Here is a 15,074-nt window from a genome sequence, read left to right on the forward strand (position 1 = left end):
AAAAGATGTTTACATCAGTTTTATGATTAATATTTTACATTAACATGAATTTTTATCTTTTAGTATATTTATACAATAATTTTTTACTATTTAAATTGTATGAAAAATCTCTTGATTCTGCTTTCTTCATATAAATCTTATGTAGTTTTCTTAAAATGTTTCAAATTGTTGGAATGGTTAGACCAGTGCCAAGTTCAGTATGTATTAAGAGTTCTAATCTTGTATAGCTCATTCAGCACTGCTGGTTGTGGGTTTTTTTTTTATGTTTGCCAATTTAATGTGAGGTAAAACCAATAATGTTGTAATATTCATTTCTCTTAGTGATTTGCTGTAACATTTGTTTAATTGCATTTCTTAATTCTGAGTGTTACTTGTTTGTATCTCGAATACTTAACTAAGAAATGTTTCTTAGTCTCATTTTTTTATCAATTTACTATAGCAGATTTTATTCTGTTAGTTGATTAAACTATTTTTCCCAACCTAATTTCTCTTGGTTTTGTTTCTGCAAATGCATTTTAATTTTATGTAATTCAAGATCTATTTTATCTTTTATGAATACTTCTAATCTTTACTTTAGAATTCTCCTCATAATTGTGAAAGGCACCTCCTTTCATTCTCTTAATCTCATACCAGTGTTGTTTATTTTAAACAGAAAGTTAAGAATCCATTTGAACTTATCATAAAAATAAGAACTGGTAAATTTTCTGCCAAATATATACAGTAAGTTTTCCTAGTAGTTTTTGTCAAATAAGAAGGGTCATGGTTTTAATAGTAGGGACTGAATGACTAGCATCAACCTTCAAAGATACTACAAGATATAAGAGTGCTGTTAAGAGATTCATAAAGTGGAATAATCAAAGCAACTCATTCTGAAGTAAGAAAAAGTGAGCCTGGAAGAAAACATATAGACCCACATCATAAGAAAGTTTCATTCTAATATTGGGAGTTTGGGCTTAATAATGAAATGGTATTGGAAAAATTATAATGCTCAATGTCCAGTTTCAAGTAGCATGCTTTCCACATCAAGTGTGCTGTTCTCAACATAAGGTTGGTATAAACACATAGATAAGAGCTTAAAATGAGATCCTGGTTTTGTAGTATGGGCGAGCTCTTCCACAATGATGTGTTTGAGGAGTAGTTCCTTCTTGTACATTTCTGAAAGCTTATGGGAAACTTCATAGAAATAGGCTGTAGGCAACGTATGGAAAAGAGGTGTTTGATAATTTCCATTTCCACGATGGTAATTTTCTAGGTTACAAATTCCTTTATTGGTGGATGTTAACTTTTCCATTTTCATCTGTATCATAGCCAAGTTTTCCAAAAGTGTCATGAAGCTCCTTGCACAGCACCTCAAGTTCTTCATTATATTTTGGATATACTTTTTGAGGATGAAGACCAGAAGCAACACTGTTGCATTCCAATTTTACCTTGTCTTCAGAAAGTGCACTGATTTTGATGTTTCCTATTTTGTTTGCAACAGAAAATCCTATATTGTTGAGAGCTTCCCATTTCGATAATAAATTATGCCAATCTGCTGCATTGTCCTTAATTTTTCTTGCACTGACAGATAAGACAGTCCTTTTGGGAGTAACCACACCAGAGTTCTTCACATTCATAACTTTGGTGCCCAAGATCCAGGACGTAGGGTATTGCTTATTCTTTTAGCCTCCTGAAACTTTGTCATATTTAAATGCCACCCTCTTCCCCCAGGTTTCAGCTTTTTTATATTCTGAATTTGTAATATCTCTGACTTAACTCTGACTATTACATTCTCAACTACCACCTGTGTAGTTCAAGTCCTCATCACCTTCTGAATGGATTACAGAGTGACTATAGTTATGGCTCTTCTCTAATCCTTCCTGTATAGTGCTAGCTGGCTAAAACATTCCTAAAACATTTTTTTCCTTCTACTTCCTTACTCAAGAACTCACAAAGGTTCATTTCATATTGCATCAAGTACAAACCCCTTTCCTTGGTTTTCAAAGCTTTTTATAAGCCCTGCATATTCAAGTAGTACAGTATTGTGGAAAAAGTCATCAGATTCAGGATTCAGAATACCTGGTTTCTAGCCTTTTCCTCTGGGAATTAGCAGCTATTTTATCTTGGTCATAACCACTTAATCTGTTTATTTTTTTCATCCACAAAATGGGAATAATAATCATAAGCCACGTATTTCACAATTGGAGGTAAATGAGCAATTTTCACTTCTATCCTTCAAGGATCTCTGATTTCATTATTTTGGCTATTCTCTTCTGCAATGTCTTCATGTCTTACCCTCTGTAGAGTCTACATGAGTTGCTGGGGCTGAATATTCATTCAGCCTTATGGTGATGAACCTCTTTAAGCTTAAGTAGCTTGACCCTTGAACCTTAGAAGAGAGTGTACTCAATTGCTAAAACTGTGCTCAAAGCCTTTCTAAGTCTTTCAGACTTTGTGCTCTGGCTATAGAATCTTCAAAATCCACTTTCATGATGCATTATGGTCAGAAAACATTTTCACCATCTTATTAAACTTCCACTTACTCATTCTTCTCTGAGTTCTGCTCCTAACCTTTCACACTTCTTGCCACTATGACTCAGCAATCATCTTATCCTAGAAGAACCCTATGTCCCCATAGTCCTTTCTGATTAGCTTCTCCCATAACCACTATATTACAGAAAGTGCCAGGTTAGCCATGTACATTCCTTTATTCCTTTCTGGGCTCTTCTCCAGATTATCTGGACTTGTTTCTACACTGTTCCCATGTGAATACCTTTCTCCTACCAGCTTCCTTTTATGTGTTATCTGTCCCTATTAGAATATAAATTCCTTGAAGGCAGGGACTGTCTAGGTTGCTTGTGTTGTATTCTCTTTGCTCAGTACAACGCTTCTCACCTAGTATATAGGTTTTTTTATATTTTTTTTTAGGTTTTAGCAAGGCAAATGGGGTTAAGTGGCTTGCCCAAGGACACACAGCTAGGTAATTATTAAGTGTTTGAGACCGGATTTGAACTCAGGTACTCCTGACTCCAGGACTGGTGCTCTATACACTTTGCCACCTAGCTACCTCCCTAGTATATAGTAATTGCCAGTTGACTTGATTTGACTAATTATTGAGCATTGAACATACCCTTTTCTTCTTTCAAACTGGCTGACTTACTGTTCCTTATATAAACTATGGTTATTTCTGCACTTCTCGTGTCTTTCTATATCATCTAAAATTCTAACCATCTTCAAGGCAATTTTGGAATCATTGGATGTCAGAATGGGAAGGAACTTCAGGGGTCAGAGGTCCATTGTAACTGATCAGGAATCTCCTCTATAACATCTAAGACAAGTAATCAAGACCTTTCCCAGGGAAATCACTGCTTCCTGAGGCAACATATTCCACTTGTGGATAACTTTGTTTGAAAAGTTTTTCTCAGCTAATGTACCATCTTCAGCAAAAAGTCTTTCTAAAACTTCTTTAATCTTAGTGCCTTCCCACTGAGATTATGCTTAAATTATTATCTAGATAGCTTGTTTATCCATAGTTATCTGTATGTTATTTCCCTCTTTAGACTGAACTTACTGAGAGTAGGAGCTGTTTTTTTCTTTTTTTTTTCGTAACCCCAACTTAGGATGGTATCTGATGCATAACAGGCACTCAATAAATGCTTATTGACTTTTATATTTATCTGAAATCTGTCTGTGAGATTTCTATCCATTGCTTCTAATTTTGTCCTTTGGACCAGGCAATCCTCTTCACATGATAGTTCTTAATTTTGTCTTCACTAAATGTCTTCTTCAGGTTAAAGAACTCCAGTTCATTCAGCTGTTTTGTGGATGGTATGGTTTCAAAAATCCAAATCCATCCTATGTCTTTCCTTGATATACTTCAAATTTTTTCATGTGTTTCCTAAAATACATGTAGTTCATTGAGTTGAGTACAACACTCCAGAAATGGGATTCACTGACATAGAAGGTAGCAAGTGATCGCAACTTGTTTTTACAATGTTTCTTTTATGCCTAAGGTTGAATTAGCTTTATTGACTGCCATTTCTCAATACTACTTAAAATATATTATTATTCTGTACTATTTATCTGTTTTATTTCCAACTAAGTCAGGATGATCTCCAAGATCTCTAGCAGCTCCAAATTTCATGATTCCATGACTAACTTGAAAGGTTGGGATTGTTTTCTATGTAAATCACTGGATTTGCAGTCAGAGAAACTGAATTCTGATCACTGTGTGACTTTGATTGTTACTTAACCTCTCTGGGCCTTACTTTCTTACTGTATAAAAAATAAGGGGGTGGGACTAGATGACTTAGCTGCTGTCACCTTAGCACTTTTCTACACTATCATCTTTGCTTTTGCATATTCTTCCACCCCCAACTTCCATTTATAGTTAACTAGTTCAACTTTCAAATCCCCTTCACTTCTGTTTCACACATTGCCAAGTCCAATTACGGATTATACCTACCTCAGCCTCCTAAATCCCTATTCAAGTACTGTGGAAGAAAGGTGGAAGAAGTCAGATAACCATGCTGACTTGGTACACTAAAATTTTGTTATCTAGGCTGAACTGAGCACTTATCTTAGTAAAATCTATTTTACTCCTTTCTAATAGATTTTCTACCTCATTCTTCAATGAGATTAATTCAAACCTTTACTTCTCTCCTCAAGTGTTCCACATCATCATCTACTGCTAACACATCAGCTAAAGATCTTGGTGTATTTTTTGTCCTTCACTTTTGATTTAGTGGCAATTCACCTAAGTTCCTTCTTCTCCCCTTCCCTATATTTCAAACCTCTTGACAGTGTTTCAAAGTTCTCCTTTACTTCAATCTCTGTCAGAGAAATGGTCTTTTTCCAGTGCAGGGCAACTTTACAATCATCTCTCTCTCCATATTCTTTATTCTTGTTCTATTAATTGATTCTTCCCTTGCTTCTACAAACAAAGCCAGATCTCCCTCATCATTAAAAACTTCTGCCTAGATCTTACCATTCTCTCAGACTATGATGTCATAGTATTTTCCTTTCATAAATAATCTCTTCCAGAAAGCTATCTATTCTGAACGTCTCTCATTCATTTCTCAATCCCTTTCAATCTGGTATCAAACTCATCATTCAATTTCAAATGAGTTCTCCAAGGATACCAAAATTAACAATGAATTTTGCCCTTTTATTTATTTTTTTTAGGTTTTTGCAAGGCAAATGGAGTTAAGTGGCTTGCCCAAGTCCACACACCTAGGTAATTATTAAGTGTCTGAGACCCGATTTGAAGCCAGGTACTCCTGACTCCAGGGCCGATACTTTATCAACTGCGCCACCTAGCCACCCCAAATTTTGCCCTTTTAATGTGTGTGTGTATATGACTTATTTTTCTGTGAACATGCGTGATTAGGAGGCTACCTTTCATGTAGATAATAAAAAGGTCTCCTGGTAATCAAATCAAATTAGCAATTATAAAGGTTAACTCATCTTTAAGAAAGATAGCTTTTGGGGTGACTAGGTGGCATAGCGGACAAGAGCACCAGCCCTGGAGTCAGGAGTACCTGAGTTCAAATGCGGCCTCAGACACTTAATAATTACCTAGGTGTGTGGCCTTGGGCAAGCCACTTAACTCTATTTGCCTTGCAAAAAACCTAAAAAAAAAAAAAAAAAAAGAGAAAGACAGCTTTCTTGTCTCCCTGAATCTCATCAAGATAAAACTCCAGTTTGGAAGGGGTGATTTTCTGAAATTATTGATAATAATCCTTCCTCTCTTAATGGAAACGATCCAAAATATCAGGGAACATTGTTAATGAACAAGTACCAAAAATCCGGCCTATTAAAGACACCATCTTCTAATTGTGCCAATGTATAACTATACTCCCTCAAAAAAGCTTCTTTGAGCTCCCTTTCATGCAGGCCTAGCCGAACAAATAAGAACGAGCCATTAACTTGTTTGCCTTTTTAGTAAAGCCAAACTCTTAGGTACTTTTTCCACCAAGGATCTCTTATTTGTTAAATCTTATGGATTTTTCTCAATTATCTTTCTTGGCCTATGTAGCATCTGATGTTAAAGATCCTTTTCTTCCTAGATATTCTCTTCTCTTTGCATATTCATGAAATTACTGTCTCTTGGTTCTATTCCTACTTCCCTGACTAGTCCTTCCTCACTCTTTCCTGGACAGTTAGTCATATCCAGCCTGCTAATTGTAGGTGTATCCAAAGCTTTACAATGAGTCCTTTCTCTACTCTCTCTTTTTTGTGACCTCATCATCAGCTCTCATGGATTTAATGCTCATTTCTATGAAGATAACTTTTGATCAAGCCCTAGGCTCTTGAACTCCAGTCCTATTCAAGAACTGTTAAGATATTTTGAGCAGATTGATTTCAAACTCAACATGTCCAAAACAGAACTTACTAACTTTCCTCTTAAATCAACCTTTGTTTTTGTCTTTCTGTGAAGTATGTCATCATCCTTCAAGTTACTCAAGTTCAAAATCTTGGTGTCATCACTCACCACAAATGTCCAATTAGTGTTAAATCTTCTTTCTTTCTTTTTTTTTTAAAGGTTTTTGCAAGGCAAATGGAGTTAAGTGGCTTGCCCAAGGCGACACAGCTAGGTAATTATTAAGTGCCTGGGGCTGCATTTGAACTCAGGTACTTCTGACTCCAGGGCCGGTGCTCTATCCACTGCTCCACTTAGCTGCCCCAAATCTCATTTCTATCAGTACATCTCTTCCATATTATTCCTTTCTAATGCGGCTGCTGTCATTTTTTAGGATCTCCACCTGTCTTCTCTCCACCTCCAATCCATCTTCCATATGTCCGTCAAAGTGATTTTCCTTAAGTGCAAGTTGACCATTGCTACTCTCTTACAGAATAAACTCCAATGGCTCTATTATCTCTAGGATCAAATGACAACTCTTCAGTTTGGCATTTAAAACGTTTCACAACTTGTCTCCAAACTACTTGATCTACTTTTCAAGCGTGATAGTCTATTACTCAGCTTCTGGAACTCCTGCTGTCCTTGAAGCTCCTCATACACACCCTTGCAACAACTTCCATTCCTTTGCCCTGGTTGTTTTCCAAGCCTGGAATGCCTCATTACTCTCCTCCTGTCAAAACCCCACGTTTCCTTCAAGTCTCGGTTCAAGCTCTCATGCCTTTCCTGATCTTTATCCCTGTCCTTTCCTCAACAAAGTCATCTTCTATTCCTTCTGTATATGCGCACATGTCCCTCTGTCACGGTCTTTCAGGGCAGCCACTATTTCCCTTGCGTCCTTCTAGCCCCAGCACCTAGTTCGCAAAAAATCTTAAAAAAAAAGAGTGCTTGGTAGTTAACAGGTTAAATAAGAAAAATAATAATAACTAACTAGTGATTTCACTTTCAATTTTACAACTCATTTTATACCCACAATGATCCTGGAATACAAGCTCATTGACCAGGTGTGACACACTGGCTACTTTTACCTTTCTAAATCTCAATTTTCTCATCTGTGAAATAAGGGTCAGGATAATTGAGGAACCTGCCTGACGGGGCTGCTGCGAGGCTCACATGAGATGGAGATTCTGCCCGCTGCTAATGCTGATTGGCTGGGTCGGGCTCCTGGGAGGGCGGCACTGAGGGGAGGCCACCCGCCCCGGTGTTAGGGGCTGTCTAAGCAGGCTGGCAGGGAGGGGAAAATCGGGTTTTTATCCTCTTCTGGCAGGGTCACGTCCAGAAGGGGTGGCCTCTAGGAAGAGGGCACGACGTACGGTTTCCTCACCTCGAGGAGCCCACAATCCCCTTTAACAACACCCGGGCCACCTGCCAATAACCCGGAAACAAACGACGTTTCTGAAACCCGGAAGCGAAAGACACCTTCCGGCAGTCGCGGCCACGCCCGGAAGGAAGTAAGCGGTCGGACTCGTTTTCCCTGGACCTTCCCCTTCTTCTTCCCTGACTGTGCCCTCTGTTCTGTCGGAAGCTTTGTGTTAACCTTCCTCTCACTCTTTCCTCCCTTACCGAACCTGGCCGTTGGCTTTGCCTTTGTCCTTGTTACGCTCGCCTCGCATCCCTCAGTCTCTCAAAGGGAACCTGTCTTCTCTACGGGTCCCCGAGAGGGCCATTAAGGCGAATGAGAAGGCAAAAGGGGCGGGAGCCACACCCACCAACCTAACCGATTTAGGCGCCGGCTGGGCGCATGCGCGGCGCGGCCCCTCCGGCGCGGTCCTCATTTTGCTCCTCTCTATGGTCGGATCCGGCCTTCGGTAAGGGAAAGGGGGGAAAGGCGAGCCGGTCCCAGCCGCCGCTGCGCATGCGTCCTGAGCCCTTTATTTTTTTTTTTTGCCCTGCATCCAAGCCCCTTCGGCCGGTTGGGGTGGAGGAGGAAAGAAGCGGCGATGCAGCGAGAGCCGCGTCGGGGCTGATGAGCTCGCGAGTGGCCTCCCCTCCCCCCCGCCCGCGACCAGCCCTGGACCCCCGGGGTACGTGCGCGCGCGCGCGCCCGGCCGCAGAGCGCTCCCTCCTCTCCCGGCGGAGGGACCCAGCCCCGCTGGTGGAAGATGGAAGAGGAGCGAGTGAGTGTGTCTGCGGGCGGGCGGGCGGGCGGGCGGGAGGGGGCCGGTCGCATTGTTCGGTGCCCGGCTTCGGCAGGGATGCTTGCGGGGTCTGCCCGCCCGCAGACCCTCCCACCCCGGGGAGCGCCGGGATCCTCCTCAGTTTGAAAAGGGCGCAAGGAGGGGAGGGGTGGGGTGGGGGCGGGGAGGATGCTGCCGGGTGGGAGGGCAGCGTCGGGGGGCCGGGGCGCTGGGAAAGCGGAGCAGACAAAGCCGCGGCCGGCCTGGCCAGGCGGGAGGGGCTGGGCCCCCTTGGGCCCCGCATTCTCCTCCCCCCCGCAAAGCCTCGGAACCCGGAGAAGTGCCGACTTCAGCCCTCTGTTGTCTGCTCGACTCGCCTTTGTTATTGCTTGATGTTTGCAGAACAGGTCTGAGAGGAGAGAGTGATCAGACATGATAATCTTGCTTGGCACAATGGAGCTAATTGGATTATGCTCTCTCTCTTTTCCGAGCGGTTGTGACACGGAAGATTTTTTTTCAATATTTAGTTTTCCTTATATCGATTTATATCCCCTAAAATAAAATTTTGAGGGATAAGTAACATAGAAGATCTGTAATAATAATAACTGGGCTAATGAGCCAGGTGGCATAAACTGAAGAGACAATTATTCTAGCAGGCATTTCAAAAATTAATTTTTCTTTTATTTTTTTTTGTGGATTGATGGCGATGTGAGCTGCAGAGGCTTTAATCTTTTCGGAATCAGCAGGAAATATTTGTGACTGTTTACCCTGTGCAGTTGCCACAGACCATTTCCAATTGAGGTTCCTGCCTAGACTGGCAGAGAGACATCCTGGACTGGATGCTTAATTGTTCGATATATCTTAATTTCTTTTTTATTAAAATGGGGTAGAGCAGTTTATTTCAGTGACAAGAAATGTAATTGATACCATTTTATTGAATAAATTACAGAATAATTAATAATGAGTACAATTTCCAAAGGAAGATCTAAATTTGGTAGGCTGTTAAATATAATCCCTGAAAGAATGTGATTGGGCCTCTTTAGCAGCTGTTTCTCAAACCTCAGCTACTGCTGTTTATTTTATGTTGTTGACTAATGTAGGTGGGATACATTCTAGACTAAAAAGTCATGAGTATACATTGGTGTAAAAGTGACTTGTAGACCTTTTAGCAAAATCTCTTACATTCCCTTACAAGCAATAAACTCAGTTACATTGTCTTTAGAAGTGGGTAGGTAGGAATTACTTCATCAGACTATTAGAATTGAAGTGGCAAATAAAGTAGGTGTCTTAAGTTTACACGGTAAATTTATTTTAGAGTTGAGACTGAGAATCCAGGCATTAGGGTCTTTGACATTAACCTCTAAACTTAAGCTTATTCATGGTAAATAAAGGGCGAGGATCAAAGTTCTTTTGATTATTTGTATGTAAACTCTGAAGCCAAAGAAATTTTTGTTTGATACTTTTTATAATTAATTCAATAAATCCAGTAAAATATAGTTCAGTAAATAAAAAAATCTTTATTAGCTCTAGAGTAAATAGTTTTTTTTGTGTGCAAATTTTAATGCCTTTTCTATATGGTAATTTCAGAGGGAGATTGAAAAAAATGATTTCTCCAAAGAATATTTGAGTAATAAATATTGTTGAAAAGGGTCAGAATTTGATCATTGCTTTAGGTTTTTAGTTAATACTCATTACCTGGATGATCTTTAGAATTATATCCACTAAGATTTAGTGTGGTAAAATGGAAAAAAATTGATCCTCACAAATAATACTTTTCTTAGTTGTTTGACTTAATGACATCTAGTGAGATTGTAGTGAACAATTGTTATATAAATTCATAGCTTGTAGTTGCACAGAAAAAAGGTCATTAATATCAGTAAGGATAAAATGCTTAGCCTTGTAAAAGCAATTTAAATATAAGGCCCAGAGTTATTTATTAAATTCTGAAATAATTGTGAAATTCATTGTGAAGTTAACCTGGACCAAGTCCTGTCTAACAGAAGCTAATAGAAGAAATAGACAGTGAAAAATAAATAACAGATATTTTCTAGAAAATGGGAACATTCTGTTTTTTCTATTCAGATTTTAAGTGTTATATTAAATATATAAAATGATTTCTCATATATATATATACATATATATATATAGGCATACCATATCTGTCTGCCTTTTTATGGTCCTTGTGAAAATGAATCATTCTTAATGTTCCCAAGTCTAGAAGAAACTTGGGAACAATTAAGACCCAGCTATCATGTAGTTCAGGTGTTTCATCTACACTCTTGAGAACATGGTCATCCTACCTCAACTTGAGAAGTTCTAGTGAGAGGGAGTTCACTACTTTCTGAGACATTCATGTTATCGAACAGCCCTCATCAGTAGACTATTTTGAACCAAATAATGTTTCTCTGAAATGTTTGCCCATTGGTTTTAGTTCCTCTCTGAAGTTGTAACACAAAATACATATTCCTGTTTCCAAATGATAGCCCTTTCAATATACTAAGTCTCCCATCGTTAACCTACTGAGTGGCCTATTCTCTCTGGATTCTTTAGTCATTCTCATCTTAGTGAGGAAGCATGGTACAGTGAAAAGTGCAATAGTTTTGCAGCACAGACACCTGGACCTTTATTCTGTCTCTGACATTTACTATGGGATCTTTGTCAAGTCCCTTGGGCCTCAGTTTCTTTATTTGTAAAATGAAGGGATTAGATTTGGTAACCTCTGAATGGAGTTCCTTCCATCTTTAAATCTGTGATTCTTCCTGATGATCTTTTCCTTTGGAAAACTCCTTAATTTTTAAATGTCCTTGTTTAAAAAGTGGTAGCATACGGCCTTGGAGTCAGGAGTACCTGGGTTCAAATCCGGTCTCAGACACCTAGCTGTGTGGCCTTGAGCAAGCCACTTAACCCCATTTGCCTTGCAAAAACCTAAAAAAAAAAGTGGTAGCAGAGTTAAAAATAATGTTGAGTATGTTAGGACCATTATTTCTTGTGATCTGGGCATAATGCTTCTATTATCCCAATTAAAAATCTGTATTGATAATAGAAAGAGCTTTGCTCTTAAAAGTTAGAGTAACTTGGTCCAAATATTTGTTGGGATGATGGGTAAGTCACTTATCCTCTTTAAACTTCTTTTCTTCTCCAGAATGGCCATAATATTATACTACCTGCCTCAAAGGACTGAAGGTGAAAGGGACTTGTAAAACTTGAGATTCTCTTCAGATATGAGTGTTTGTTAAGATATTAATATCATAAATAATGCCTTATATTTTTGTAGAGCTTTACATTTTCCAAAGTACTTTGACATCTTTATACTAATATGATCCTTCTCTGTAGAAGGTAGATATGGCATGTATTATCTCATTTTCATAGATGAGAACCCTGAGGATCCAAGCAGTTAAGAGACTCTTGATCAAGGTCACATGACCAAGAAATAGCAGAGTTCATACTAGAAATAGATTTTCTGATTTTTCCACTTTTCCTTCCCCAAACTGTAACATAGAGAAGGTCCATAGTGACTTGTAATGAATTAAAACTAACTTTTCTTCATGTGAACCACTTCCAATTTAGATCTCTCACCTTGTATGTTTCTTTTTTTTTTAAAAAATAATATAATTTATTTTTGTCACCTGGTTTCTCCGGTATTCCTTTCCTTTTCTTCCAGAGCCATCCCTTATAACAAAGAATTTTTTTAAGAAAAGAAAAAAATTCCAAAATACTGATGTTATATGCAGCATCTCCCTCTATTCTTTTAACATCTAACATCTACATCCTACTCCTCTTTTAACTTTTAAATTGTTTTGTGATGGTTGATGTTTCCATTTATGTTGTATCTGTCATGAATAATATTTTCTTAGTTTTGCTTAGATTTACATTTGGTTTACATCTGCTCTTCTAAATCTTTCTGTGCTTCTCATATACATTGTATTCATTGTTTCTTATCCTATATTATTCCATTGTTTTCATGTACTTCAAATTACCAGTTACCAAATTTATGGGTATTGACTTTATTTCCAGTACTTTCCTACCATAAAAAGTGCTGTTGTACATACATATTTTGTTATTATGTGAAACCTTTTTGTCATTGACCTACTCAGGGTTTGTTCCTGGCACTGGATATGTACAGGATTATTTGTTTTTGTTTTAAATTCTAGTTGCCTGCCTTTGTATTTATTATTGTGAAATGTCATCTTAATTTAGATATAAGTGGGGGAAAGTCTCTAAGGGCTATTCTAGATGTAGTTTGAGATTAACCCTCATGTTTTCTGGTGACGTGTTGTATTTTGAGTTGCCTCTATAAAGTTAACAAATCCTGATTTGTCTGTGAATTTTCACTAACCTTTCTGCTTGTATCATTGACCTTGCACATATAAATATAGTGCTTAACAAATGTTTGAATTGACTTTATGTGATAGTTAAGTATTCAAATCTGTTTTTATTTTAAACATCAATTATTAACTAAGAGGGTCTTAAATTTTGTCAGATACTTAGGTAGAGTTTGTTGGACATTCACCTTGGTTTCATATTCTATACATCTAAAAGGTACATTAAATTTCTAAGTTGCAGTAGTTTTTATCAAATTTGTTGCACTGTCTACAAAACTAGCTCTTCATTGAACTTCTCCATACATACTCTGTTATAGATAGAGGCAAATGGTTATGAATGTGTTTAAAAGTCATTGAAAACTGTCCCTCAGACATGGTAACAAGGTCCTATTGTCTGCAGTGCTTAGATTGTTTGGTTCCCTTCCTAATGAAGAACAGTTGAATTGTCTCCAAACAATAACCTAGTCTTTTAAAGATGTTTTCCTTTATTAAAACTGCCCCTTTTCTGAAGTTCTCTCTGTTAAACTTTATCTTTTGTTAGTAAAATAGACATTTCTGGAAGTTAATAAATGATGAAATCACCATGTCAGAGCACAACTATGTCTAACTTTGTTTTCTTATACCATCTCAAAGTCATCCCAAGGTGCTAGGTAAAGTTACTATTATCATGATAATGATGATGTTTGTCCTTCATTCTCTAAGAAGTCCATGACATCAGGGAGGTGATGCCAACACAAGCTCATGAATTGGAATTTGAGTGAGGGACTGTTGTGCTAAGTCATCACCTTCGATTTGTCCTCTGGAACCTTAGGGTCCATAGCCAGATATGAATCAGGATTACTGGAGATAGTTCTGAATTCCAGGCTATCCGGGTTAAGTGAATTGTCCAAGGTCACACAGCTAAATAGGTGTGAAGTGTCTGAGGCTGGATTCAAGCTCCCATTCTCCTGACTACTCTAAGACTAAGACCATTGGTCTATCTGCTGTACCATCTTAGCTGCCCATTGCTGTTATTATACATAACATATAAAACAATATAATATCTATTGTTCAGTGGTGTCTCTCTAGTTTCCCCTATATAGGGAGCACATATCTCATCTTTATTCTTTTCCTGTCCTTGCTTTAAGACCCATTTCAAGGCATCAGTCCTTCTCTCCCAAGCCTTCTCTTACCTCTTCAGTTTACTGTTTGAATCTTCTTATGACTTGGTGTCCTTAGTGAGTTCATTTGGTACTTAATTACTGTCTTGTAATTATTGATTAACTTTTGCACTATGTGATATGGAAAGAAGGTAAACTAGATAGTAAATTCATTGAAGTTAGGGATGTGTATTGTATTTCTTTGTGTCCTTTATAGTGTTTAACATGATGCTACAACTTGCTGGAGGAGGAGTTATTTTTGAATGAGAACTGAATGAGAAATCAGTCATGGATTTCGATGGGTTGTTGGAAGTGTTTTGTGGAATAATCATAAATGAGAGATCTTGAGCAGTATAGTATAGCATTTTTTTAGAGTTTATTATGCTGGCTTTTCCATGCCATGCTTCTTCTAAACTGATGTGGACTAAAAAAAATCATTTTAGGTCTCTTAGGTGCTTAAGAAATTTTTTTTGATGGGCACATATTATTTTGTTAAAATTTTGCATCTGTGATTTGCACTTCTGTGTAATGAAGCTTGTATTTCATAGGAATCCAAAATTCAAAGGGAACTTTTTTGTTTTGTACATGTCTTAATTTAATTTTGTTTTTTCAGGTTCACAGGATAATAGAAATGAACTAGGAGGGTTATTAGGGGTCATCAGGTTCAGTTCTCATTTTATAGGTGAGGAAATGGGATAAGTGATTTGTCCAGTGTCATATAGCTTGTGTCAGGTGGGATTTAAAAGTTTTTCTGTTTCTCATTCCTTTTTTTCAGCAAACCATACTGCCGTCCAAAATCTCCAGTATAATGTAAAATCATTTTTATTGAGAATTTGGTGCTTAGAGATAAAGAACGTACTTTTTTTTTAAACTTTTAAATTTATTTATTTTGAATTTTACAATTTTTTCCTCTAATCTCCCTTCCATCCCCCTATGGAAGACAGTCTGTTAGTCTTTACATTGTTTCCATGCTATATATTGATATAAGTTGAATGTGATGTGAGAGAATCATATCCTTAAGGAAGAAAAATAAAGTATAAGAGATAACAAAATTACATAATAAGATAACTTTTTTTAAATTAAAGATAATAGTCTTTGG

The 15,074-nt window shown here is 37.8% G+C and overlaps 1 protein-coding gene and 1 pseudogene across 5 annotated transcripts in view; one reads left to right on the forward strand and one right to left on the reverse strand.

The window, feature by feature from the left end:
* Positions 1–979: 979 nt before the first annotated feature.
* LOC141507373 (cyclin-dependent kinase 2-interacting protein pseudogene) lies at positions 980–8,120 on the reverse strand (annotated as a pseudogene).
* Positions 8,121–8,440: 320 nt separating this feature from the next.
* Positions 8,441–15,074, forward strand: part of CLASP1 (cytoplasmic linker associated protein 1) — a 379,426-nt gene continuing 372,792 nt past the window's right edge. For all 5 annotated transcript variants that reach the window (XM_074214965.1, XM_074214964.1, XM_074214967.1 and 2 more), the window contains exon 1: positions 8,441–8,514. The gene's annotated coding sequence lies outside the window, so the exon portion shown is untranslated. The remainder of the gene's footprint in view (positions 8,515–15,074) is intronic.

This window comes from Macrotis lagotis, chromosome 1 (assembly GCF_037893015.1).
Source record: "Macrotis lagotis isolate mMagLag1 chromosome 1, bilby.v1.9.chrom.fasta, whole genome shotgun sequence".
NCBI classification, from domain to species: domain Eukaryota; kingdom Metazoa; phylum Chordata; class Mammalia; order Peramelemorphia; family Peramelidae; genus Macrotis; species Macrotis lagotis.